This window comes from Phyllobates terribilis, unplaced genomic scaffold (genome assembly GCF_046119375.1).
Source record: "Phyllobates terribilis strain yellow unplaced genomic scaffold, ASM4611937v1 Scaffold_12__6_contigs__length_324123572, whole genome shotgun sequence".
NCBI classification, from domain to species: Eukaryota; Metazoa; Chordata; class Amphibia; order Anura; family Dendrobatidae; genus Phyllobates; species Phyllobates terribilis.
The window spans coordinates 199794795-199822218 of NW_027362772.1; positions in this window are offsets into that span (position 1 = coordinate 199794795).

Sequence of the window (27424 nt, forward strand, 5' to 3'; positions counted from 1 at the left end):
GAGAGATGATTGCAGTCTCTGAATCGCTCTCACTGGGGGTAAAATCAACATGTTCGGATGCTGAGGAAAATGAAACCCTGCTCACGTGCTCCCGGAAATGGTCTGTTAATGGCTGGCTGTAAGTGGGCAGAGTTTCGACGTCATCAGACTGCAGGTGAACACATATTAAATAGTGATCCGTTTGGAATCCAAAAGAAACGGCTCTATTTGGTGAGCGGAGCAAAGCGAGCCAGATAGCCAAAGAGAGCCGAAATGCCCATCACTACAGCAGACTATGATTGGCTGCTTCCTCTTCCTGTGCAGACACTTTGTCACCCCGTTCCCCTCCTCTGGTCCCGACTACCTCTGGTGATGTCAGAATAGGGAGACATGGTGCACAGCAATTTCCTAATCAGTACTACTGTTATTGAGGGGACAGTCTAGTGCAGTAATGGCAGCCTGTTCCCAGCCTGGCAGTGGGCACTGGACAGAGTGATGCAGTGACGTCATTGCACCATCCGACGTCCCCTGCGTGCGCCGCCTCCAACAGGGCACAGGCCGGAAGAAGCCTGTGTTCTTATGGAGTTCCCTGATTACAGCTCCTCTGCTCCTATCCCGGGTGGCGCTCACATCAATTGTGTTTGTGTCTTTGGGGTCTGAGTTTAGGGAGGGAGCGATGGCCGGAGTACAGGCAGAGAGAGGGCTGAGCGATGTCGATGACTCACTGACACTACTCACCTGAGTGCCCGCACCCCGTATGTCAGTATGCTCAATGTCTGAAGCCGGAGGAAGGTGCCGGGGGGCCGCAGGAATTTAGCAAAGTCAGTTTTTTTCCCTAAAGTGTGCCCCCCTTGAGGAGACAGGAGGTAGTGCCCTATGCAGGTGCTTACCCTGCCTACACTTTTACCTATTTTCTCATAGTTTGTAAACTCTTAAGAGAAAGGCTCTCATTCCTATTTGAATTGCTGATAAAATGATTAATTTATTACTCTGTAAAATCTGGTTTCATTTATACATGTGTCATGCACTATGCCATATGGGGTGCGGAAGTTACCACTCTGCCATAGTAGTGACAAAAAAAATAAAGAAAGTTTGTGATGCCAGGGTGCATTTAATTAACCTCTGCTTCCTGGTAGTGGAATGTAATGTGGTGCACTCCAAATAGTCCAGTAAACAAGGAGGCCAGAGAGGCTGTTGATAATTTTACATGTTCCACAAATACACAAGTACATGTGACATGCAGAAGTAGTGCTGTTGCTTCAAAAGCATCCAGCTACTATAAGTGTTAACACACTCACAAGAGACTGGAAGTGTTGTGATTCAGAAGCATCCAGCAACTAGAGGGGTTAACACAGTCACAGGAGACAGGGAGTGTTTAGCAGAGCCCCAGGGGGATTGTGGGGAACTTGTTTATTAGTCTGGCTGGAGACAAAGAGAAAGGTGGTGTATAATCTGTATCTCACAGAAGGCAGGTGAACAGAATTCAGATTAGGAGGGCAGGTCAGATAGACTCCCTGAGCTAACAGTGTGGAGTATTATCGGGCAGAAAGATAAGGACTGGAAGGAATCGTGGCACAGGGATCATCTCTCTCATCAAACCCCCCCTCCTCCATCTCCGTGCAGGGTAAAGAATGCTGTGCACTATTGTGTCCTTGTGAAGGAAAAATGTGTGGTTGTTCTGAAGTACTGTCTTCTTTATAGTGCCCTTTAAAATCATTTTCAGCTGTGGCAAGGTCAATTGACGCTTCATTTCTAGCATACTACAGAGGTTCAGTCCATGGTTGATCGCTTTCACCACCCTCTCAAGGATCTGATCTGGCTGGTAGCCTTTCTGTAAGCCTGCATCGATCTGGTGCAACAAGTTCATATAAGACTGTCTCTCTTTCTGTTCACACTCTCCAATCTGTCTTAGGATCTAGAATTCTTTCCTTATGGTGATTTGCGGTATTAGAGAGGACTGTCTTCCCGATTTCTCTAACCTGAGCAGGTTAACGATTCAGTCTGAGTCTGTCACCCGTTTAGAGGTTTTGGTCGATTCCTGCAGGGTTGTTGTTAGAGCTTTGAATTGTTCTTTCAATTCCTGTAGTTCTGTCTGCGGACGGAGATTCCCGCTTTTGGTAATTGATGCCACCCCTTCATCCTCCGACTTCAACCCGGTTAGAAAGTATGTTAGCTCCCTATGACGTCTTCAGCGTCTTTCTCCCCCAGCTCATCCATTTTTGCATTAATGGCAGCTAACAGTTGCCTGCAGTTGTGTGCTTTGTGTGCTGTTCTTCTGACATCTTTATATGTTCTGCTACTGTTCTCAATTCTTCACAGGTTAACTGAAGAAGCAGCTCACTAATTCTGTCCATTTGTATTTCCACATCCATTGCTGCTAGTGAGTTTTCTTTAGGGCTGTTCCCCTTTAACTGGTGTAGCAGAGTTGTATTGAGGTGCTGTGCTGCTGTGTGTTTCCAGACACTTTTCCTCTTCTCCCTCTACACGCTAATTTCCGCTCAGTACTCCCCGTACGGGCCACCAATATTACAAGCACGCCGCTAGGTTCAGAAAAAGCGAGAAGGGTTTCATGAATTCGTTGGAATCCTGGGGGAACCGTTACTCAGGGTGACCATAGGCTGCAAATTCTTTCAGGCACACGATAGATTCAATTGCTGACCAGACACATCTGACAAGAGTCTTCATAAACAGTTGAACAATGGAGTTTAATCAAGTACGGCCAGTACCATTTAACTCTTTGAAGCAACAGGCTTCACCACAGTACAGTCTATTAAAGCAGGCACAGTAAAGTCAGTCTCTTCAGTAGCATAATTCAGCACAGATTAGATCTCTTCGCAGCACACTTCTATGCTTACACAACCACAGGTATTTCCTTCACAAGGACACAATAGTGCACAGCATTCTTTATCCTGCATGGAGATGGAGGAGGGGGGGTTTGATGAGGGAGATGATCCCTGCGACACGATTCCTTCCAGTCCTTCCAGCGACTCAATAACATCTCACAGGAAAATCACCCCAAAGTTTCTTGTTCAGAGCAATTGAACTGAAGGATAGACTGTTGTTTGCATCCAGAGATGTAGAAGCGGAGAGGTTTGATGCTGGACTAGTCCAGAAGAAGTTCTTGAGATCATTGGGAACTGTGTTAATCAGCAAATACATCAAGTTGCAGCTGAAACAGTATCTAGAAGATCCTGGCATTCTGGACGAAGTCCTAATTGAAAAAATGAATGAGGCAGCTAGTTTGGAGTCAGAGAGCGAACAGAAGTTAAAGAAAGGCTCTGCTCCTAAAATCACCAAAATGAGTCAGCTGAAGTTGGAGACCCTCGGTGGCCAGTCCGAAGATCATCATGGAGACCCTCCAGTGCCACCTCCGAGAGGGAACCTTAAATCACCAACAAAAGAGAGGACCGCCAGCGCTGACTGGGAGGAAGTAATAGGAGAACTGTAAGCCGAGTTGATTGAGGTGAAAAAGTTGATTCGTTCCAGGCCAGAACTTGTATCCCTCAGACCCAGGAGTGGGTTCCAAAACAGAAGATACCCGACTTGTGAAGCTTGCCATTCATCAAATCAGAGACAGTATGTGTCCACTATCTGAGTTGTGATGAGGAAGGAAATTATGCCAAGGAGTGCCAATTGTCGCGGTCGTTTGGGTTAAAAGACAGGAGGTTGCCAGTGCGGGGCGACTGGTAACTGCGACATGGAGGAGGCCACAGAAACAAATCCAAATCTCATCAAACCCCAGAATGGCACATGAGGAAAAAACAGCTGCGTCAGTACTATCCCCAAGTGTGTTCCCGTTTACAACAGCTGCAAGACAGACAGGGGCATCAGTTACTTAATGCCCAGTGCAGAGGTCAAATGATGTACTCCTGGGAGGAGGATTCCTCGGTCAGTAAAGATAGCCTCATCAGCCTAATCGGTGAAAGGTGCTTTATACAGTGCCAGCCAAATGGCCTCCTAGAAAAGCACTGTGGGACACAGGAGCCCAAGCAAGCCTTTTAAATGAAAAATGGAGAAGGCTCTACCTGCCACATACCTGCCTTCGGTCGGTAAAAGAACTCTTAGGACCAGTGGAACTTCACAGCAAAGCTGTCAACCAGAACGAAATCCCTTTCATAGGCTGGGTGGAAGTGACTTTCCAACTGAGGGCCACGAAGAACAGCAACACCATTGAGCTTTTGGTACCTTTTCTCATGACCAGTGATCAGAACGTGGCAGAGGATCCTAGGGTTATAATGTAATCAGTGAGGTCATCACGAAACACAAGTCAGGGACGATGGTGGTGGATGCAATTGCCACAACGCTTGCCATACCCAACGCCATGGCGGAAAATATGATTCATAGAGTAAGGAAAGCACAGAATACAATGGACCTAAAAGAAGTCAAGGTAGGCTGGTGCCCAACTATCATCCTGCAAGCCAAATGGTGGGGGTGAGGTGTGGAGTCCGGGTAGAACCGGGAAGAAAAGTCAAAAAAAGACTGTTCATTCAAAAAAACTCCTCAAAACTTCCAGAAGGCCTAGTTCAAGTTGATACTGTGTTTACAATTCCTACTGGTGGGTTTGCTCGAGTGACAGTACCGGTGATGAATACTATGAAACACAAAATTAGACTTGATCCAAAGACTGTGTTAGGTCACATCGAAACCGTTAAACCGGTATATCCAGCCAGTGTGAGACCAGCCCAGTGGTCTACTCTGAATTCAGTCTCCCCACCAAGGAACAGGGGTTGACCATGGGAGGAAATTGCACGACCCACCTCGGGGTCCTGGGATCCCCCAATACCCCTGGAACACTTGTGTGTTGAAAATCGAGCGGTAGCAAAACAGATGCTGAGAGAAGAGTGTCATGCATTCTCCAAAGATGACTCTGATATAGGCTGTATCCCGTCATTGCAATTGAAAATCAATTTGAATGACATGACCCTATTAACCCGAAGTTACATGTCTGTGCCGAAACCATTACACCGTGAAGTGAAAGAGTATTTACAAGACCTAATCAACAGAGGTTGGGTCCAAAAGTCGAAGTCGTCTTATTCCTCTCCTGTTGTTTGTGTTAGGAAGAAGGACGGTACGTTAAGACTCTGCTGTGATTACCGGGAACTAAACCAAAAGTCAGTACCTAATTGGCACCCGATACCAAAGATTCAAGATATGCTGGATAGCCTATCAGCAAGCACCTGGTTCTCTGTCCTCGATCAGGGTAAAGCTTACCATCAAGGGTTTGTTGAAGAGTCCAGTAGACCCTTGACAGCATTCATCACACCGTGGGGGTTATACGAGTGGACCCACATACCGTTTGGGCTCAGTTCAGCTCCAGCAGAATTCCAGAGGAGCATGGAGACATGGGGGATTGAGGGACGATATCTGCCAGCCGTACTTGGATGACAATGTGGTACACAGCAAAAATGTGGAGCATGTTGAACACATGAGGACCGTATTACAGCAGTATCAACAACACGGAGTTAAGTTGACCCCAAAGAAGTGTGAACTGTTCAAAAGGCAAGTTCGATTTCTAGGGAAAATTGTGTCCGGAGAAGGATATACCATGGACCAAGCAGAAATCGCTCCAGTACTGGCCTTAAGAGTCAAGTGGCCCTCCACTCTCGGGGAGTTGAGGCAGATATTAGGATTCCTCTCCTACTATCGTACTTACGTTCGGAACTTCTCCAGGATTGCTGCTCCACTATACCTCCTCCTGGAGGTATTGGAAGAAATAGTAGACTACCTGGTAAAACCACCCATCTTGGGATATCTTGATTTCAACTTACCATTTTTTCTTCATTGTGACGCTTCTCAAGTTGGACTGAGAGTTGCCCTGTATCAGCATCAAAATGGAAAACATTTCAGATTTTAAAAATATTTTTCAAGCTGTTGTTATAAAGTATTCTAATTTACTGAGATAATGACTTTTGTGTTTTCATTGTCTGTAATCCATAATCATCAACATTAACAGAAATAAACACTTGAAATAGATTACTCTGTTTGTAATGACTCACTTTTTGTATTGAAAAACTTAAATAAATTAACCTTTTGATTATATTTTAATTTAGTGAGATGCACCTGTACATCTTAAAGGCACATACACAACAACTTTGGAGCATTACATATTCACCCGCTTTAAAAATATTTATGTCCCAACTATAGAACTTGACAGGGCTCATCGGGCGCTGCATCCTGTGGACCCTGATGACCGGTGACCCAGGGACATAATATGCAGAGTACATTTCTACTCCATTAAAGATCAAATTCTCCAGGCGGCAAGGAAGAAAAAATTGATTAAATATAACAATACCCCGATCCGCATCCTACAAGACCTTTCTCGCCATACTCTGGCGCAACGAGCAGCCCTGAAACCGATCCTGGATGTGCTAAAATCTAAAGATATTCCTTTCCGCTGGGGTTTCCCATTTTCCCTGAACGTGCAAAGAGGTTCCAGAACCCATACTCTACGCTCTCAGGAGGACCTACCATCACTTTTGCAGGCCCTGGACCTACCTAATACATCCCTTCCCGCCTGGCCGACTCTGTCCCTTGGTCCTATGGGATCATGATCATCAACCTCCCTGACAACTACTGCAGCCCGAAAAGGCCTCCCTCCATGCGATATTCCTCATGGTAACCGAAGAAGAAGCCAACCTCTGCCACAAAGACCTCGGGACGCTGACTGACTAGATCCTTGTGAGATATACATGACACTAGTGTTATGTTATGTTTGATTGCCATTTTGTCCACAGAGACTTAATCTGTGTCCTGCCATTAGCAGCATGCCAACCTGCCCTCCTCTTGGACTCTGAGCGCAGCACAAGTAAACTCCATGCCTTATGTTGACTTTATGATGTAATTTGTATTCTATGTTTTTCATCGGAGCTGCACCTCTACCATGGTTCCCAACCCCCCCCCCCCAATAGGGTGGGAGCCTATGTCGCACATGTTAGTGTTTTCTAAGTTCCTAAATGTTAATTTCGTTCTCTTAGTTAACGTGGCAGTAGCTGTACTACTGCTTTTATGTTATTGTTCTGATGTTTATGTTTCTTCTTTCCTACCCCCCCTCCCCGATCCCTGTGCAATGATGGGGCCCATCACGAGTGGACAATCTCCATTAAGGTGCTTCCGAGAAATAATTTAGAGAAAAATCCTGAATCCTTCCAATGGCGGACTCCAATGTATGGAAAGGAAGTATGAAAAAGACAGCACTCACCAATGGATGCCAATAAAAGATCCTTTTATTTCAGATCCAGCGTACAGACGTTGCGGCTGGTTCAAGGGTGCGGGGGTGAAAGAAGGACGACGGCCGTTTCGCTCACGAGCAGCGCTTCCACGGGTCCAGTATAGCAGGCAGCCCGACACCTTCGGATTAAGTAGCCACTAATCAGTGGTGCACACACTTGCACACCTGCATAATTACCGTCATCAATGTGCATACAATATACTGAGTGCATAACATTAAAACGGTATAATAAAATACAATTACAAAAACACGGACATGTCTAGTTTATCATTTAAGCCCAGCAGCCCTGGGCATTAGAATTCAAGATTAATTTGGCTTCTCTCCTTAACAGCAGGCGATTATGATCTCCACCATTTTGAGGGACTTTTCATTTTTCTAACCCTGCAAACCGCAGCATATTAGGATCACTATTATGCTCATCTCTCATGTGTTTTATTAAACGTGGGGACCCCTTTCCCGTTGTTACAGAACGATAGTGCTCACTGAACCTGACACACAAAGATCTGATAGTTTTTCCAATATAAAAATACCTGCATGAGCAAAACAAGGCATACACCACTATTTGTCTTGCATATGATGAAATCATTAACACATCTTATTCCTCCCAATTGAAAGAAAATGCCAGTTAGATGTAAATGACAATATGAACAATGTTCACACTTGAAGTTCGTAGTTGCATTACGCCATTGCTCACCCTTTTCATACAAAAAAGAGTTTGCCATACAGTCAGTTGATGAGGTTGAGTAAAATTAATAATTGTGATGCAAGTTTTAAAAAACAAGCAAATTAGCTTAAAACTAATTTTTTGGATCGAGGTTATCCTGCTGATTTGTTAGATGAGGCATTTAAAAAGGTATCTAGAACCCCACAAAAAAAGTCTGCTGAAAAGCAGGAAAAATAAAAAGTAAATGGATAGATTTACCTTTACTTTCAGACATACCTGCATGGATAGAGTAGTGCAGTTGGCCATCAGAAGGAACTGGCACATGTTGGAGACAGACAAGGATCTGCAGGAAAGGGCAATGAAAAAAAACTCCTTTTTCTTATAAAAGGTACACCAATTTGGGAGATCAATTGGTAACAAACAGAATAGAGAAAGATGTGGATAAAAATTGGTTAGAAAGAAGTATCCCAAAAGGGAACTTCAAGTGTGGACATTGTTCATAGAAAAAGTAAAAGTCCCTCAAAATGGTTGCGATCATAATCACTTGCTGTTAAGGAGAGATGTCAAATTAATCTTGAATTCTAATGCCCATCTGAATGTAAGTCTGGCAGAGGTCTGGGAGAGACAGCTCAGTTAAGTAGCCTGGCAATCACCTGGAATAATGAACACCTGGGAACAGCCAGCGCCTCCGAATCCCAGATTGGACAGCTGAGCTGTCTATCTACACACTGACAGCTTCAGCATTCCCCTGTACCAGATTGGATGGTCGAGCTGTCAATCAAAGTACGCCAGCACTTCCCAATCCCAGATTAGACAGCCAAGCTGTCAAGCAACACACTAACAGCTCCAGCACGCCCCCGCACCAGATTGGACGGCTGAGCTGTCAGTAACTGCATCTTAGACACACTGAGGGGTGGAACCGTGACAGTACCCCTTCTTCTAAGGGGGGTCACCGGACCCCCAGGCTTCCCAGGAAACTTTAGATGGAAGGCCCTAACTAACCGATCAGCCTTCACATCTTGAGCAGGGACCCAGGATCTCTCCTCTTGTCTGTATCTCCTCCAGTGGATGAGGTATTGAATGGAATTACGGACCTTGCAAGAATCCACAACCCTCTGAACCTTATACTCCAAGTCACCGTCGACTGAAACTGGAGGGGGCGGGGATCAGGGAGACAATACCGAAGGGACAAACTCCTTTAACGGGGTTATATGGAAGACTTTAGGGATGTGAAGGGATGGGGGGGAGCTTTAATCTGAATGCCACTGGATTGACCACCTCTAGGATCTCATATGGACCAATAAACTTTGGACGCAACTTTGCCGATGGCACTTTAAGTTTAATGTTCCTGGACGATAACCAAACCTTATCCTCGATCCTAAAAACAGAACCCGCTGAACGTCTTCTATCGACCTTCTGTTTTTGGCGAGTCTGAGCAGTCCCAATATTCTTTTGAACCTCCTTTCAGACATCCCCAAGTCTTTGTACGGCAACTTCCACCCCAGGACATTCAGAACTAATCCTAGAAAATTCACCAAAGTGGGGATGAAAACTATAATTACAGACAAACAGTGAGCTTCTAGTAGACTGATTCACTCACTTGTTAAATGCAAACTCAGCAAGAGGTAAAAACGAAGACCAAGTCGTCCTGCTGAGACGCCCCAAAGCACCTTAAAATTTGTTCTAAAGATTGATTTGTCCTCTCAGTCTGACCATTGTTGTCAGGGTGGTAAGCAGATGAAAATGACAAGTTAGTCCCGAGTTTACTACAAAAAGCTCTCCAGAATTTAGAGATAAATTGTACTCCTCTATCCAACACAATGTTAAGAGGGATTCCATGTAACCTTACAATATGAGAAATAAACCATGTGGAGAGTGTTTCTGCATTAGGTAATCCTGACAAAGGAACAAAATGGGCTTGTTTGCTGAAACGGTCAACTGCCACCCAGATAGCAGTTTTCCCACAAGACAGAGGCAAATCCGGGATTAAATCCATGGACAAATGAGTCCATGGTCTTTCTGGAATTGGCAGAGGAGCCAATTCGTCGGCCGGCCAGCTATGACTGACTTTAGCGCCGTGCGCAGACTTCACAGGCAGATACAAAATCTTTGATATCATTATGCATGGACGACTACCAAAAAAGTCTAGCAATGGCTTTCCGTAAGAACGCAAAGAGAATGGAGTTTTAAGGGTTCATTAAATAAATATCAACTTTATTAATTACATAGAATTCATTAAAAACACCTTCCCTTGAGAAAGCCGGACACGCTCCATGCGAAACACGCGTCGGGAAGCGGCACCTGCCTATTTACTATTTACAGGTTGCAATTTCTATCTCAAGGTAAACTATTGAGCATTTACTGGGGATCTTTGGTACTTGCCATTGGGCCATATAGTGTTCCAGATTTTTTTCTTTGCAGAGGAATTGTGAGCTCTTTTGCCCTGAGCATTCGTCTCACCACTAGGTTATGCGGACTGTGTAGCCTCTTAGCATTCTCTGGATTCACATATATATACTTTTTCTCCCCATAGCCGTTTATCAATTTTCAACAACTCCCATCAAGTTTAACGGCATAGCCTAGTTTACCTGCGCCTTTGCTGCTATTTCTTCTTGGTCTTCTTGCACATGCCATCTGCTGTCATTTTTGTATTTTTTAATTAACTCTATGTAATTAATAAAGTTGATATTTATTTAATGAACCCTTAAAACTCCATTCTCTTATGTTCCTTGGAGTGGTTTCTTTAGCAGCGACACACATCTGCAACCTCATGCAGTGGTGTTAGCGTTAATCATGTTTTTTTTTTGTTTTTTTTATTAACAATGGCTTTCCGTGTAGCAGTAACCTCAGGATGACCACTCAAGATGAAATCATGAAATTACTGTAACACACGCAATCTTAGGTACACAGGCACAAATAATTTAGATCCAGGAGTAGCAGGAGGAGCCAACGACTGGGTTTTACAGATCTCCTCCCCAATTATGAGGTTACCATAGAAACCACAATACCCTGAGGAATAATGGAGGATGGAGGTTCTGGAGGAGAAACTGAATTGAGAAAACGAGATTATGCGTCAGCTTTTACATTCTTAGATCCCGGCCTGAATGTAATTGAAAAATTAAACCTTGAGAAAAACAAAGACCATCTGGCCTGTCTAGGAGTTAACCTTTCAGCTGATTAAATGTAAGCTAGATTCTTGTGATCAGTGACCACAGTAACTGGATGAACCGCCCCCTCCAAAAAATGCCTCCATTCCTCAAAGGCTAATTTTACAGCAAGTAATTCACGATTCCCAACATCATAATTTCTTTCCGCTGGCAAAAATATTTCAGATAAAAACGCAAGTTAGTCAGAATTTTGGGCCCCTGCGACAAAACCACCCCTACTCTGAAGCATCCACCTCTACAATGAATGGTTCTTGGAGATCAGGTTGGATCAGAATGGGAGCAGACATGAAACACTTTTTTAATTTTTCGAAAGCCCTGATAGCACTCGGCGATCATACCTTGAGATTTGCCCCCTTACGTGTAAGATCAGTAAGAGGTTTATCAATCTGAGAAAAACCCTTGATAAATTTCCTATAATAGTTGGCGAATCCCAGAAAACATTGCAAAACCTTAAGATCACGAGGCTGAACCCAGTCAATTATGGCCTGTACCTTTCTAGGGTCCATATTAAACCCTTCTGCTGACAAGATGAACCCCAAGAATGAAACTTCCTGAACAGAAAAAAACACATTTCTCTAATTTAGCAAACAAGGAGTTCTCCCTTAATCTTTGTAACACAACCCGGCATACTCCTGGTGAGAATCCAAGTCTGGAGAGAAAATTAGAATATCATCCAGGTAAATCACAACATATCTTCCAATGCAATCAGAGAAAATATCATTCATAAAATTTTGAAACACAGCAGGTGCATTGGATAACCCAAACGACATGACAAGGTTTTCAAACAGACCCTCAGACATTAAAAACGCTGTTTTCCACTCATCACCCTCCCGGATGCGTATCAAATTGTAAGCCCCTCTAAGATCAAGTTTAGAGAACACCCTGGCCCCCAGAAGCTGATTATATAGGTCGGGGATGAGTGGAAGTGGGTATTTTTAACTGTGATTTTGTTTAGTTCTCGGAAATCGAGGCAAGGATGAAGACCCCCTTCTTTCTTTTTTACGAAGAAAAATCCGGCAGCTACCAGAGAGGATGAAGGACGGATAACTTTCGTTACCATATTCTTTCATGGCGGCCCGTTCAGGCCCAGACAAATTGTAAAGGTGAGCTTTAGGCAATTTGGCACTAGGAATAAGATCAATAGCACAATCATAAGGATCATGGGGAGGTAGTATCTCCACCTCTTTTTCCGAGAACACCTCTCCAAAGTCCTTCAGGTACCCCGGCAGACCCTTTAGACTAGCAGAGCATATTTGTACAGTTTTTAGACATTTCTTGCAACAATTGGAGCTCCATTTAACAATCTCCCTCTGACATCAATCAATAACAGGATTGTGAATCTGCAACCATGGAAGCCCCAGTACCAACCCAGCAGGCAAATTATCCAACACAAAACATGAGATGGATTCAGAGTGGAGAGCTCCTACTTGAAGCGTGAAATCCACCGTTACCTTTTTGACCAAATTCCGGGATAATGGTGTCTTGTCAAGGGCGACGATTTGCATGGATCTTTCTAAACTAACTGTCTCTAATCCTAACTTCAGAACCAGTCCCGAATCAATAAAGTTAGCAGCAGACCCACAGCCAATGAACACCAATGTTGATAACACCTGGTTCTCGAAGGATAACACAGTATTTATCAGTACTTTAGCAGTGGAAGAAAAAGGTAACTGGGAGTTTGGGTGGTCTCCTTGGCCGCCACCCAGACTCAGACGTTCTCCTGACGGTTTGCTAGCCTGAGGACGAGTTGGGCAATTCTTCAGAAAATGTCCAGAGAGACCACAGTACAGACAGAGTCCAAGATCTTGTCTAAATCTTTTCTCCACACTACGAAGACTGGCAACTCTAATCTCCAATGGCTCCACCTCCGGTAAATGGACCTGCCCCAGGGAAATATAACGGGCAGCCTGCTTTTCATTACGTCTCTCATGGATTCTACGGTCCATTCGACTGACCTGGGTCATGGCCTCCGCCAGGGAACAAGGAGCATCATGAAGGACCAGGGCTTCCTTAATGGTTTCAGAAAGACCTTTGTGGAACTGACACCTGAGAGCTGCATCGTTCCACAGAACTGCAGTGGACCACTGCCGGAACTCAGTACAGTAGTCCTCAGCTGTGCGACCCCCTTGTGCCAGGTTCGTGATCTTCACCTCAGCGACCTGGATCCTCCCGGATTCGTCATATATTAGTCCTAAACTGTCAAAGAAGGTGTCAACAGAAAACCGTTCTGGGGCTTGTGGGAACAAAGAAAATGTATTTAACATAGAAAACCCTTTTAAAAGATAATCTTTAATAGAAATATTCTAACCTCACCTCAAATACTGAATTACATGAAAATATGACTGTGATCCAAATCTAATTTTATACGCTAACAATGGGGTCAAACTCTAGTGTCCTACATGACCAAAATATTATAGCAAAAGAACACTTCTAGATGGACACTTGACCCAAGCCTATCTGAGAAATATATAGATGGGTCACAGTAGCCAAAACACCCCAAAAGGAGGTACGTTCCATATATAAAGCCTGTCTGTTACGGTTCAATATACACAAGGGCTGATCACCCCGATACTTAAATTAAAGAACCGAACCCAGACCTGGTAACACTCAGGGTGCTATCCCACATTTAGGGCCCATTGTTTAATTCCCCCATAAGTAAGACAGAATCGGAATACTGTCTGTATACAATAGAAAACATAAAAGTCATAAATACACAATAATGCATGTCTCCTCAGGATAACATCAGCCCCAGGACATTTTATAATGAATAAACCTCAGGGATGTAAAGTCTGCTACAATAAGTACCGCATGGGTATAGCCACCCCTATAATTAGTACCACAAAACAATGCAATGTTACCCTTACCCTAAACATAAATGTCATTGACGATATGACATATATTAAAGAAACCAAAGGACACCAGACTGGCATTTTTTCCATTTTCCTTCTACTGACGAAACAATTATCACACGGGGAAACGCGTCGAGATAGAGATATATGGACCCCTTAACCTAATGAGAAATATGGACCTCCTGTCTTTATGGGGAGGCAGCTTAACCGAGATGAGTAACGTTTTATATTTTCTTTTGTTCAGATAATTAGAAATACATTGTGTATAACACACCTTTGGTTTCTTTAATATATGTCATATCGTCAGGAGAGCAGTGTGAGAGGGTCCAGGCTCCTGGCTCCAGTACTGGGAGTAAGAGCCGAGTGCAGTGGACCGGAGGAGTCAAGCCGACTAGAGGAAAAAGAGACGCAGGGTCTGTGGAGCCAAGCACGTGAGGTGCCGTGTTATGGACTAGGGGCTCAGCGGGTAAAATCGGAGACCGCCCGCTGCCGCCAGAAGACGAAGCTTTGTTTGGGCGGGGAAGCCTGAAGAAATCAACACCGGCATCAGCTGGCAACTGCCTTGTGGAAGAAAAGAGTCAGGTAAGTGTAAAAAACTGTCGTTTACAACCGGTTCAACTCTGCTATATCTAGTTAAATTGTGAACTGTCAGTTAAAGACTTTTACCTACTACTTCCCTTGTTTTCCCCCATATTTTCCCCTGTTACTGCCTGCATGGAGATTGACCCTGTTATTATAAACTTCCCCTGTTTATTAACCCTGTATTGGCTGCTCTGTGCTTCTGTGTCGCTGCATCTAAAGTACCCATGTTACACATACTCCTGCAACAAGGGGCACTACCTTGGTTAGTTTCTATGGACGTAGGAAACATCCTCTGGTCTGACCACGCTCTAGTGTATTGTTCTCTAAAAATCCCCTCTGGTCCTGTTTGGACGGTGTGGTCCTGGTGGTTGAATGAATCTTTACTCCTAGACCCACTCTGTACAGTACAGTCATGGCCAAAAGTATTGAGAATGAGACAAATAGTAATTTTTACAAAGTTTACTGCTTCATTTTTTGTAATGGCAATTTGCATATACTCCTGAATGTCAAAGAGTGATCAGCTTAACAGCAATTACTGTACTTGCAAAGTCAATATTTGCCCAGAAAATGAACTTTAACCCCCAAAACACATTTCAACATCATTGCAGTCCTGCCTTAAAAGGAGCAGCTAACATTGTTTTAGTGATTGATCCATTAACACAGGTGTGGGTGATCCATTAACACAGGTGTGAGGACAGGGCTGGCGATCAATCAGTCATGACCTGCACCTCAGTCAACAATCTATCGCATCATCAAGAACTTCAAGGAGAGACCTTCCATTGTTGTCAAAAAGGCTCCTGGGTAGAGATGAGCGTTGTTCTACTCGAACTGTTCGCCAATCTCAAATTCGAGCTGTTTTGGGCGGTGTTCGAGCCGTTCGGCGAACACGAACGATTTGAGAAAAATTCGGCTGTTCGAGGTTATGTTCGATAACTGTTTGTGCACCAAAATCATAACTGGATTTTTCTCAGTAATGATGAAAATTAATGTTAATACGCAGTTTGAGTGTACAGCGGGGTGGGGGGAGGGGCAGGGGATGGATCTCTGCAGGAATAATGAAGATCTCCATTTTTTTTTCTCTTTCCCGCATTTACAGTGGGGAGGTGCAGTCTGTCAGCCTATCAGCAGCGCACACACGGAGCGAAGTGCTTTTTTCACACAAGCAAGGGCATGTGTCATTGGAAGTGTATGTCACATGTCCTTGCCCTATAAGACCAAGCCATTTTCCCCGTCGCCACCATTTTCTCACTGCTGCAGCTGCGTGTTAGACGGCACCGCTGTTGCTGTGTGCGCTATACCTTGTTAATTTCAAGCCAATTTTCGCACAAATCTACAGATAGCTTGGAAGTAGGGAATAGTTGTGATTGCAGTCCTTTTAAGGACTAATTTACAGCATTTCCTACGACTTTTATCAGGCAGGTCTGTGCTCTTAAATAGATAGATTGTGGGAGTAAAGACTAATTGTATTTGCAGTCCTTTTCAGGACTAGGTTACATCAGTTCCTATCAGTTTTTGCCAGGCAGGTCCGTGCCAGTGCTGTGCAAGTTTTTTTCACAGCATTTGGCTGAATCTAGCAAAGCTAATCCTTTTTGGCCTATTGCAGAGTGTGTTAGTCAGTGGAGTAGCCTATCTGTGTTGCAAGATATACCACCTGTGTATAGAATACCAATTTTTTTACTGCACCTAGTGAAATCTTTTGGGCATAGCATCATTCTATTAGTCCATCTATACTGACCTCCATCAGGTTGCAAATTGAATATAATTTTTTTCTGCATCTACCTCTGAAAAAATATTGGGCTTCTAGCTGTGTGTGGGACTTGTTCTATTAATCCATCTATACAGACCTCCATCAGGTTGCAAACTGAATATAATTTTTTTCTGCATCTACCTCTGAAAAAATATTTGGGCTTCTAGCTGTGTGTGGGACTTGTTCTATTAGTCCATCTATACTGACCTCCATCAGGTTGCAAACTGAAAATAGTTTTTTGTCTGCATCTAGCTCTGAAAAAATATTTGGCCTTCTAGCAGTGTGTGGGACTTTCTCTATTAGTCCATCTATACTGACCTCCATTAGGTTGCAAATTAAAAATAATTTTTATCTGCATCTACCTCTGAAAAAATATTTGGCCTTCTAGCTGTGTGTGGGACTTGTTCTATTAGTCCATCTATACTGACCTCCATCAGGTTGCAAACTGAAAATAATTTTTTGTCTGCATCTAGCTCTGAAAAAATATTTGGCCTGCTAGCAGTGTGTGGGACTTTCTCTATTAGTCCATCTATACTGACCTCCATCAGGTTGCAAATTAAAAATAATTTTTATCTGCATCCAGCTCTGAAAAAATATTTGGCCTTCTAGCAGTGTGTGGGACTTTCTCTATTAGTCCATCTATACTGACCTCCATCAGGTTGCAAATTAAAAATATTTTTTATCTGCATCCAGCTCTGAAAAAATATTTGGCCTTCTAGCAGTGTGTGGGACTTTCTCTATTAGTCCATCTATACTGACCTCCATCAGGTTGCAAATTAAAAATAATTTTTTGTCTGCATCTAGCTCTGAAAAAATATTTGGCCTTCTAGCAGTGTGTGGGACTTTCTCTATTAGTCCATCTATACTGACCTCCATCAGGTTGCAAACTGAATATATTTTTTTTCTGCATCTACCTCTGAAAAAATATTGGGCTTCTAGCTGTGTGTGGGACTTGTTCTATTAATCCATCTATACAGACCTCCATCAGGTTGCAAACTGAATATATTTTTTTTCTCCATCTACCTCTGAAAAAATATTTGGGCTTCTAGCTGTGTGTGGGACTTGTTCTATTAGTCCATCTATACTGACCTCCATCAGGTTGCAAACTGAAAATATTTTTTTGTCTGCATCTAGCTCTGAAAAAATATTTGGCCTTCTAGCAGTGTGTGGAACTTTCTCTATTAGTCCATCTATACTGACCTCCATCAGGTTGCAAATTAAAAATAATTTTTATCTGCATCTACCTCTGAAAAAATATTTGGGCTTCTAGCTGTGTGTGGGATTTGTTCTATTAGTCCATCTATACTGACCTCCATCAGGTTGCAAACTGAATATATTTTTTTTCTGCATCTACCTCTGAAAAAATATTGGGCTTCTAGCTGTGTGTGGGACTTGTTCTATTAATCCATCTATACAGACCTCCATCAGCTTGCAAACTGAATATAATTTTTTTCTGCATCTACCTCTGAAAAAATATTTGGGCTTCTAGCTGTGTGTGGGACTTGCTCTATTAGTCCATCTATACTGACCTCCATCAGGTTGCAAACTGAAAATAATTTTTTGTCTGCATCTAGCTCTGAAAAAATATTTGGCCTTCTAGCAGTGTGTGGGACTTTCTCTATTAGTCCATCTATACTGACCTCCATCAGGTTGCAAATTAAAAATAATTTTTATCTGCATCTACCTCTGAAAAAATAATTGGGCTTCTAGCTGTGTGTGGGACTTGTTCTATTAGTCCATCTATACTGACCTCCATCAGGTTGCAAACTGAAAATAATTTTTTGTCTGCATCTAGCTCTGAAAAAATATTTGGCCTTCTAGCAGTGTGTGGGACTTTCTCTATTAGTCCATCTATACTGACCTCCATCAGGTTGCAAATTAAAAATAATTTTTATCTGCATCTACCTCTGAAAAAATAATTGGGCTTCTAGCTGTGTGTGGGACTTGTTCTATTAGTCCATCTATACTGACCTCCATCAGGTTGCAAACTGAATATATTTTTTTTCTGCATCTAGCTCTGAAAAAATATTTGGCCTTCTAGCAGTGTGTGGGACTTTCTCTATTAGTCCATCTATACTGACCTTCATCAGGTTGCAAATTAAAAATAATTTTTATCTGCATCCAGCTCTGAAAAAATATTTGGCCTTCTAGCAGTGTGTGGGACTTTCTCTATTAGTCCATCTATACTGACCTCCATCAGGTTGCAAATTAAAAATAATTTTTTGTCTGCATCTAGCTCTGAAAAAATATTTGGCCTTCTAGCAGTGTGTGGGACTTTCTCTATTAGTCCATCTATACTGACCTCCATCAAGTTGCAAACTGAATATATTTTTTTTCTGCATCTACCTCTGAAAAAATATTTGGGCTTCTAGCTGTGTGTGGGACTTTCTCTATTAGTCCATCTATACTGACCTCCATCAGGTTGCAAATTGAATATAATTTTTTTCTGCATCTAACCCAGCCAATAGTTTTGTCCTAATACCACAGTTTGGCCACTCAGCTCTGCTCGGTTCCCATCCATTGTTTTTTTGTGCAAACAACTCCAGAGTTGTGAATTAGTTAACCACCAAAATGAGTGGAAAAAGGCCTGCTGCTGGTGGAAAGGGGAATAGGCGTGTTGGGAAGGGGAAAAAAGGTTGTGTCCGTGGGGTAGGTGTTAAAGCAACAGTAACATCTGCAGAAGAAAGACCATCTTCCAGCCAAACTAAAATGTCTACTTCTTTTAGCGGACAATGTGATAAGATCCCTTTCTTACGGCCACGCCAATCGCTACAAATTCCAGATGAGGCACAAAAACAGCAGGTGCTTCAACGGATATCAAGTGCTCCTTTAAGTGGGCTCTCCTCCACATCAACTTCAACATCACAAATACTCCAGGCCTCAAAGGTGTCACCCCAATCGCACTTGCTTCCTCACAGCTCCCAAATCTCCAGCTGCCCGTCTGAGTATGAGGTAGAACAGATGGTTGAGTCTGCAGAGCTGTTTACTCATACTATAGCCTGGGAATCAGAGGTCGACTCCAGCGCTTCTGTGAATCCAGACGAGGAAATGATCTGCACTGATGCCCAGAATCTTTATGAATCGGATCCAGGACCAGACGCAGAAGGTTCTGACCATAATGTAGACCCTCATTCCCAAACTGTAACTCCTGTTGGTGGAGACAATGAGGAAGACGATGATGAGACTCAAATACCTGATTGGAGCGACAACTTTAGTTTTTTGTCAGGGCAGGAACAGGTTGGCTCTGAGGACGACGGGTGTGATAACGCACAGGGTGATGATGATGAGGTTGGAGATCCCACTTACTGTCAACCCACAGTCAGCCAAGAGATGAGGTCAGCAGAGGAGGTGGAGGAAGATGCTAGTGACGACGAGGTCAGGTTGCGCCTTCCTGGACAGAGACGTAGTACTGGAAGCACGTCAACAACTGCATCCTCAAACACAACTCTGCCTCTCACCACAAGTCGTGGTGGCTCTTCAGGTCGCATGGGTGCTAAGCCTTGCATAGCCTGGGCATTTTTTCAGATCGATAAAGATGACCCAACTCGTGTTATCTGTAACATTTGTCAGCAAAAGCTAAGTAGAGGCCAAAAAATACATAGTTTGAGTACTTCATGCATGAACCGGCACATGGACATGAAGCATAAGTTGCAGTGGGAAGCTCAGTGTGCTACAATGCGGCCTAGCCGGCCGGGCCAACCACCGTCTGCCATATCTTGTGCATCCGCGGCCTCTTCATCCTCTGTGACTGGGGGGACAGCAGTCACACCTGTTTTGGGGCGCAGACCTGCCACCTCTTTACCCGCAACAGCCAGCGTGATTGGCAGGTCATCATTTTCTTTGGAGGTGGTAACACCAGCTGGTGTTGAGCGCTGTCCGACATCGATAGCACCACCTTTGGATCAAGGCAACCTAACATGTCCGCCTGCATCTTCCTCACAGACCGGCAGTTTGCCGGGGACACCCTTATCAACCCCGTCTAAGCACAATAGCCAGCCCTCGGTCCCTCAGATGTGGACAAGTAAAAGACCATTTCCTCCTAGCCATGAGAAAGCTAAGAGGTTGAATTTCACCATCTGCAAGCTCTTGGCTACAGAAATGCTGCCTTTCCGCCTGGTGGACACAGAGGATTTTCGAGACCTTATGTCCGTCGCAGTGCCCCAGTACCAGATGCCCAGTCGGCACTACTTCTCAAAGAAAGGTGTGCCTGCGCTCCACCAGCATGTCGCACACAACATCACCGCTTCTTTGAGAAACTCTGTGTGTGACAGGGTGCATTTCACCACAGACACTTGGACGAGTAGGCATGGACAGGGGCGTTACATGTCGCTGACTGGGCACTGGGTAACTATGGTGACAGCAGGACAAGGGGCTGCTGTCCAAGTCTTGCCGTCCCCACGAGTTGTGCGTCAATCCTCTTTATCTCAAAGTTCCTCCACTGCTTCTGCCTCCTCAACCTCCTCTCGGTCCTCCACCTGCACCCAAAGCCTGTCTGGTCATGCCACAAGCTTTATAACTGCGCAGAAGGGATCCTGCACACCTCCTTACTATGCTGGCAGTAGGGCTCAACGTCATCAGGCGGTTTTTACTTTGAAATGTCTGGGAAATGTGAGTCACACAGCTGAGGAGTTGTGGTCAGCTCTGGAGAACCAATTTCATGAATGGTTGTCTCCACTGGACCTGAAACCAGGGAAGGCCATGTGCGACAATGCTGCAAACCTGGGTGCGGCCCTTCGCCGGGGCAATGTCACACACGTGCCTTGTATGGCTCACGTGTTGAACCTGGTTGTCCAGCAATTTTTAGCCCACTATCCCAGACTAGATGGCCTTCTGCAGAGGGCACGGTCGCTGTGTGCTCACTTCCGCCGTTCGCATCCCGCAGCTCAGCGACTTACATCTCTACAGAAGTCGTTGGGCCTGCCACTTCACCGGCTAAAATGCGATGTGCCTACCCGGTGGAATTCAACTCTGCACATGTTGCAGCGACTGTGGCAGCACCGACAAGCCCTGGTGCAATACGTTCTGATGTATAGCCTGGGCCAACGAGATCCGGAGGTGGGGCAAATCACGCTGGAGGAGTGGTCTCAGATCAGGGACCTATGCACCCTTCTGCACAGTTTTGAAATGGCGACGAAGATGTTTAGTGCTGACGATGCCATTATCAGCATGACTATTCCGGTGATTTACATGCTGGAGCACATGTTAAACAGAATTCGGAGTCAGGTGGTGGCACAAGAGGAGGTGGAGGAAGTAGAGGAGGAGGAGTTGTATGCAGAAGGGCTAACATCTGCAAGGTCCAGACGGTCGGCAGCACCAAGGCGGCAGGCATGTGATGGTGGGGGAGATGGTTTTACCAGGGCGCATGGTAGCAGCCAAACTAGTGAGGAAGGTGCAGGAGCCCAGGAAGAAGTGAAGGACGAACTGATGGAAGACTCATCAGATGAGGGAGACCTTGATCACATTTCTGTTGTGCGAGGTTGGGGGGAGAGGACAGGAGGAAGGAAGCATGATTGTTACCTCGCCACCAACACAACAGGGACTTGGTGCTCCTGGATGCGCAACACACATGAGTGCCTTCTTGCTGCACTACCTGCAACATGACCCTCGAATTGTGAGAATTAGAAATAATCCTGACTACTGGGTTGCCACACTGTTAGATCCCCGGTACAAAAGTAAATTTGCAGAAATTATTCCTGCCATAGAAAGGGATGCACGCATGCAGGAGTATCAGCAGAGACTGTTGCAGAATCTTACATGTGCTTTTCCACAAAACACCAGTGGTGCACGTAGTGAATCTCACAGTTCCAACTTGCCAACCGTGGGACCGTCAAGTGTTCAGCACTCAAACCGTAACAGAACCACAGTATCTGCTGGTAACATCAATTTTGCGGAATCATTTCACCACTTTTTTAGCCCATCCTTTGCAAGGCCACAGGAGACAAGAAGTCTGACACATAGTCAACGCCTAGAGACGATGGTACAGGAGTATCTCCAAGTAAACATTGAAGCCATGACTGTGTCACTGGACCCTTGCTCTTTTTGGGCTTCCAATCTGGATAAATGGCCGGAGCTAGCCACTTACGCCTTGGAGATCTTATCATGCCCCGCAGCCAGCGTTCTGTCTGAACGTGTGTTCAGCGCTGCTGGTGGTGTGCTGACAGATAAGCGCACGCGGCTCTCCACTGATAATGTAGACAGACTCACGTTCATAAAGATGAACAAATCATGGATCCGAAACGACTTTTCTACCCCTGTGTCATCCTGGGGAGAGTAAAAGCTTGATGATTGGTTAAAATCACCCTACCAACCGTTTTAAGCTTTCAAATTACTAATCATGTTTATCTGTATCTTGACTGAAAAATAATTTGGGCTTTGTAGCAGTGTGCAGCACTGATCCTATTAGCCCATCTATACTAAGCTCCACCAGATTTAAAATTAATAATAATTTTTAGCTGCATCTAGCCCGGAAAATAATTTTGGGGCTCCGAGATGCGCAAGACACATAAGTGCCTTCTTGCTGCACTACCTGCAACATGACCCTCATATTGTCAGAATTCGAAGTAATCGTGACTACTGGGTTGCCACACTCTTAGATCCCCCAAACTTTTCGATCAACCTTTTCATTTTAATAAAGACCAAAAAAATGGTCATTTTTGAAATTATAAGCATTAGCAGGTTATTAGAAACTGAAAGCAAACAGTTTTCAACTCAAAACTTTATTCTAGGTGATGTTACATTTTCACATAGGACCCCTTGTTCGAAAGGAGCTTCTGAACTCTCTCGTCCATTGAATTTGTCAGGTTTTGGATGGTTTCTGCTTCAATTGTTTTGCATGAGGACAGAATACCCTCCCAGAGCTGTTGCTTAGATGTGAACTGCCTCCCGCCATCAAAGACACTACTTTTGATGATGCTCCAGAGGTTCTGAATGGGGTAGAGGTAAGGGGAGCATGGGGGTCACATCATAAGTTTGTCCCCTTTTATGCCCATATCAGCCAGAGATGCAGATGTTTTATGTGCAGCATGAGATGGTGCATTATCATGCAAAAAAATGATCTTGCTGTGAAATACATGGTTCTTCTTCTTGAACCATGGCAGGAAGTGCTGTTTGAGAAAATCCACAGACATTAGTCTAGATACAATATTTCTTATATTTTCATGTATGGAGTGCCGAAGTTCTTTTTGCAATTGATATTACTCTTTTCTTCAGAGCACCCGAATAGACCAGTGAGCGACCCCTCTCTTTTTTCTATTAATCATTTTTGGGATCCCGCTCCTGGAGCATTGCAGCAGGTACGTGTTCACACTATTAGAAGTTTGACAGCCTTTTTTCTGACCATGTGTCCCTCCCATTCAGTCACAGGTGGTTTTAACTAGCTCTACCAGCCCATACATTGTAGGTTAAAAGCCCAAGCAAAGACATATTGTCCATACAGGCTTACAGCCCAAGAGTGGCACATCCAGTGGTAGCGTAGCGTAGTTTCCCATCATACGAAGGTGACCTTGTCGTGGTTGATGGGCACACATAAATTGGCCAAATTATGCGCAAAAACCTTCATTTTTCAAAGTGACATTAGTCTAGATACAATATTTCTTATATTTTCATGTATGGAGTGCCGAAGTTCTTTTTGCAATTGATATTACTCTTTTCTTCAGAGCACCCGAATAGACCAGTGAGCGACCCCTCTCTTTTTTCTATTAATCATTTTTGGGATCCCGCTCCTGGAGCATTGCAGCAGGTACGTGTTCACACTATTAGAAGTTTGACAGCCTTTTTTCTGACCATGTGTCCCTCCCATTCAGTCACAGGTGGTTTTAACTAGCTCTACCAGCCCATACATTGTAGGTTAAAAGCCCAAGCAAAGACATATTGTCCATACAGGCTTACAGCCCAAGAGTGGCATATCCAGTGGTAGCGTAGCGTAGTTTCCCATCATACAAAGGTGACCTTGTCGTGGTTGATGGGCACACATAAATTGGCCAAATTATGCGCAAAAAACCTTCATTTTTCAAAGTGACATTAGTCTAGATACAATATGTCTTATATTTTCATGTATGGAGTGCCGAAGTTCTTTTTGCAATTCAGAAAATCCACATACATTATGGAGTTCATCTTTAGCGCCTTCAGGGATCCTAAAGGGGCCGACAATCTCTCTCCCCATGATTCCAGCCCAAAACATTACTCCACCTCCTCCTTGTTGGCGCTGTAGCCATGTTTGCGTGGGGTGTCCATCAACCAGCCATCCTCCACTCCATCCATCTGGACCATCGAGCGCTGCACGGCACTCATTCTTGAACAAAACAGTTTTGAAATCAGTCTTCATGTAATGTTTGGCCCACTGGAGCCGTTTCTGCTTGTGTGAAGTGGATAGAGGAGGTAGACAGGATGGCATATGCAGAGCTGCAAACCTCTGAAGGACCCTGCATCTTGTTGTTCGGGGGACGTTGGAGGCACCAGCAGCTTCAAAAACTTGTCTGCTGCTATGACAAGGCTTTTTTGCCGCTGCTCTTTTAACCTGACGTAATTGCCTGTAGGAAAGAGTCCTCAATTTGCCCTTATCAGCACGCACACGTGTGTACTGTGAATCAGCTACATACTGCTTGATTGCCAAGACACTTCATCCTGATCATCACACAATGTTGATTGTAGTCATGCCTTGACCTAAACACTCCACAATTTGTTGCTTCTCAGCAGCCGACACATCCTTTTTCTTTCCCATTTTGGCAGAAAATGTAGGCTGCTTAATAATGTGCGACAGCCTTCTTAAGTAGTCTTGCCTTTCATTGGAGACACCTGCCAAACTAATTAGCACAGGTGTCTGCAATTGCTTACAGTGATATAAAGAGCCCTGACACACATCACCATCAATGAGTTTAACTGACAAACAAACAAATTCTTCCCTTATCACTCCTAAACACTTTTTGCATAATAATTTGGAACACAGTGTACATGTGCTTTTCCACAAAACACCAGTGGTTCACGTAGTGAATCTTACAGTTCTAACTTGCCAACCGTGGTCTGTATGGAGTTGTTCAATAAAGGGCCCAAAATTAAGATAACATAGATGGGAGAGGTCTCTATGAATAGGAATTCCTAAGTATTTGATACCCTGTGAGGGCCAGGCAAAGGGAAAGTTGGACTGGATGGAATCCTATATGGATTTGGGGAGGGAGACATTGAGGGCCTCAGACTTCGCTGCATTGATTTTAAAATTTGACCATGTAACAAAGTGATCTATTTCAGCCATAACAGCATGGATGGATATATGTGATTGAGTGATATATACTAGTACATCATCAGCAAATAGAGAGCACTTGTACTCGGTGCCTCCCACCTCAATCCACCTAATATTGGGGTTATGGCGAATTGATGAGAGCAGGTGCTCCGTCACTAGGATGTATAAGAGAGGGGACAGAGGACATCCCTGCCTTGTCCTATTGGTGATTGTGAAAGGTGATGAAAATGTTCTGATGCACCCCCTGGGCCTTGGGACACCCGGAGCCGGACCCTTTTTGGTGGATGCTGGTGGTTGTAGTCTTCGTGGCGGCGACCCGGTTCCGTGGCTCAGGGTGGTCAAACCAGTGGCGGAACTATTTATGTGGTTTTGATGTTTAAATGTCTGACTACGCCACCCGTGCATTGCGGTCAGAGTGAACCGCCGCTGCAGGGCAGACCGCTGAGGCTGGTGTTGTGGGTGCAGCAGAGCGTAGCATAACTCCCCACGGGAGGAGTATAGCCTCAGGGCAGTGTATGCGGAGGATGGGGGTGATGGTGCAGGGCAGCAGCAGTAACGACACGGAGTCAGTGATGCAGTCCAGGGCCTTTACTCACAGTTCTTATTATCCAGACCACGTCTGCAGGTAACGGCTGCCCACGTCGTACTGTGCTCACCAGGTGAGGGGCTCAGACAACTCCCAGATAACTTTGGAGCGCTTCACAGGACCCCCTTTGTGTGTCCTTTGTCTGGCCTTTCTTACCAACCCTTCTGTCCGGCTGCCTCGGGCCTCCTCTTGGTAAACTTGGCGCCAGTTTCCCTGACCCTATGTGCTGCCCTCCTAGCGGGTGTAGCGAGGGGCTGCGCCACATAAAATGTCACAGCCTCCGGTTTCTAGCTGAGGGTCGTTTCCTGCCTCCACTAGTTTCGGGGACCGGTCTCCCCCTTTGGCCTGACCCCTCCATGCAGGTGGATTCGGGCGTGCGGTGGCGACTCGCCCGTGCGCACCCCTGGGATCCCTTCGTTCCTCATTCCTGGAGCCTTCTCCGCTCCTTTTCCTTCCTTCTCCCTCTTCCAGGCCTGGGCCTCTGTTACTAGGCCCGCCTCCGGAGCAGAGCTCATGCAGAGGCCCTGCTCCCTGCCACTTCTGCTCAGACTTCTCTGCACTGAACTAAGATGGTGCCCACCTTTTATTCTCCCTTCTCAATGCACCCAGGAACTGCTTCCTCCCTGCTCCTGCACTACAGGGTTCCCCTTCCTCAGTGTTCCCTCCCCCCACTCCAGCCAGGGACAGGGACTGTCGTGCCCATCTCAGGGGCATATTGGTCGCCCTGCCCCACGGCAATGTGGTGTAATGCATGCAGGTGTCGGGTCCTGATCCACACTCCATCCTTACCTGAGAGTGAGATATCACACCTCTGGGTGAGGTGCAATACCTCTGTAGCAACCGAGCCCTCAGGGTGCTACAGTTCCATCTATCTTCAGCCTAGGTGACGTATTGCGATACAGGGCCGTGATTTTGGCTATAAAAGGGTCCCCTAGACCCCTACCCCAAGCTTTTTAAGAGAATCATATATGGCGTGCCAGGAGACTCTATGGAATGCTTTCTCAGCATCCAACGAGAGTATCTAATTACAAATTTTTAACTGCATCTAGCCCAGGAAATACTTTGTGCCTAGTAGCAGTGTCTGCTAGTCAGCGGATTATCCCGGCTGTTAAGCAAGCTACACCACCTGTAGTTTGGACACTTAATTTTTTCAAAGGAAATGCTTCGGGACCACGGGATACTCAGTGAAGAGCATCAGGAGGCACCCCAAGGCATAGGGGCTGGGACTCGCAGTAGTATGCCTTGCGGTGGAAAGCCGAGCTCGATCCTTATAAAAGCTTTTTAACTGCAGCAGCTTTAGTGGACGCTACTGGAGCTGGAATTACGCGGCTGCTGGCATGAGACTTGCCCTCCAATAGATCCTTGTAAATGGATTTAAAGTGTATTC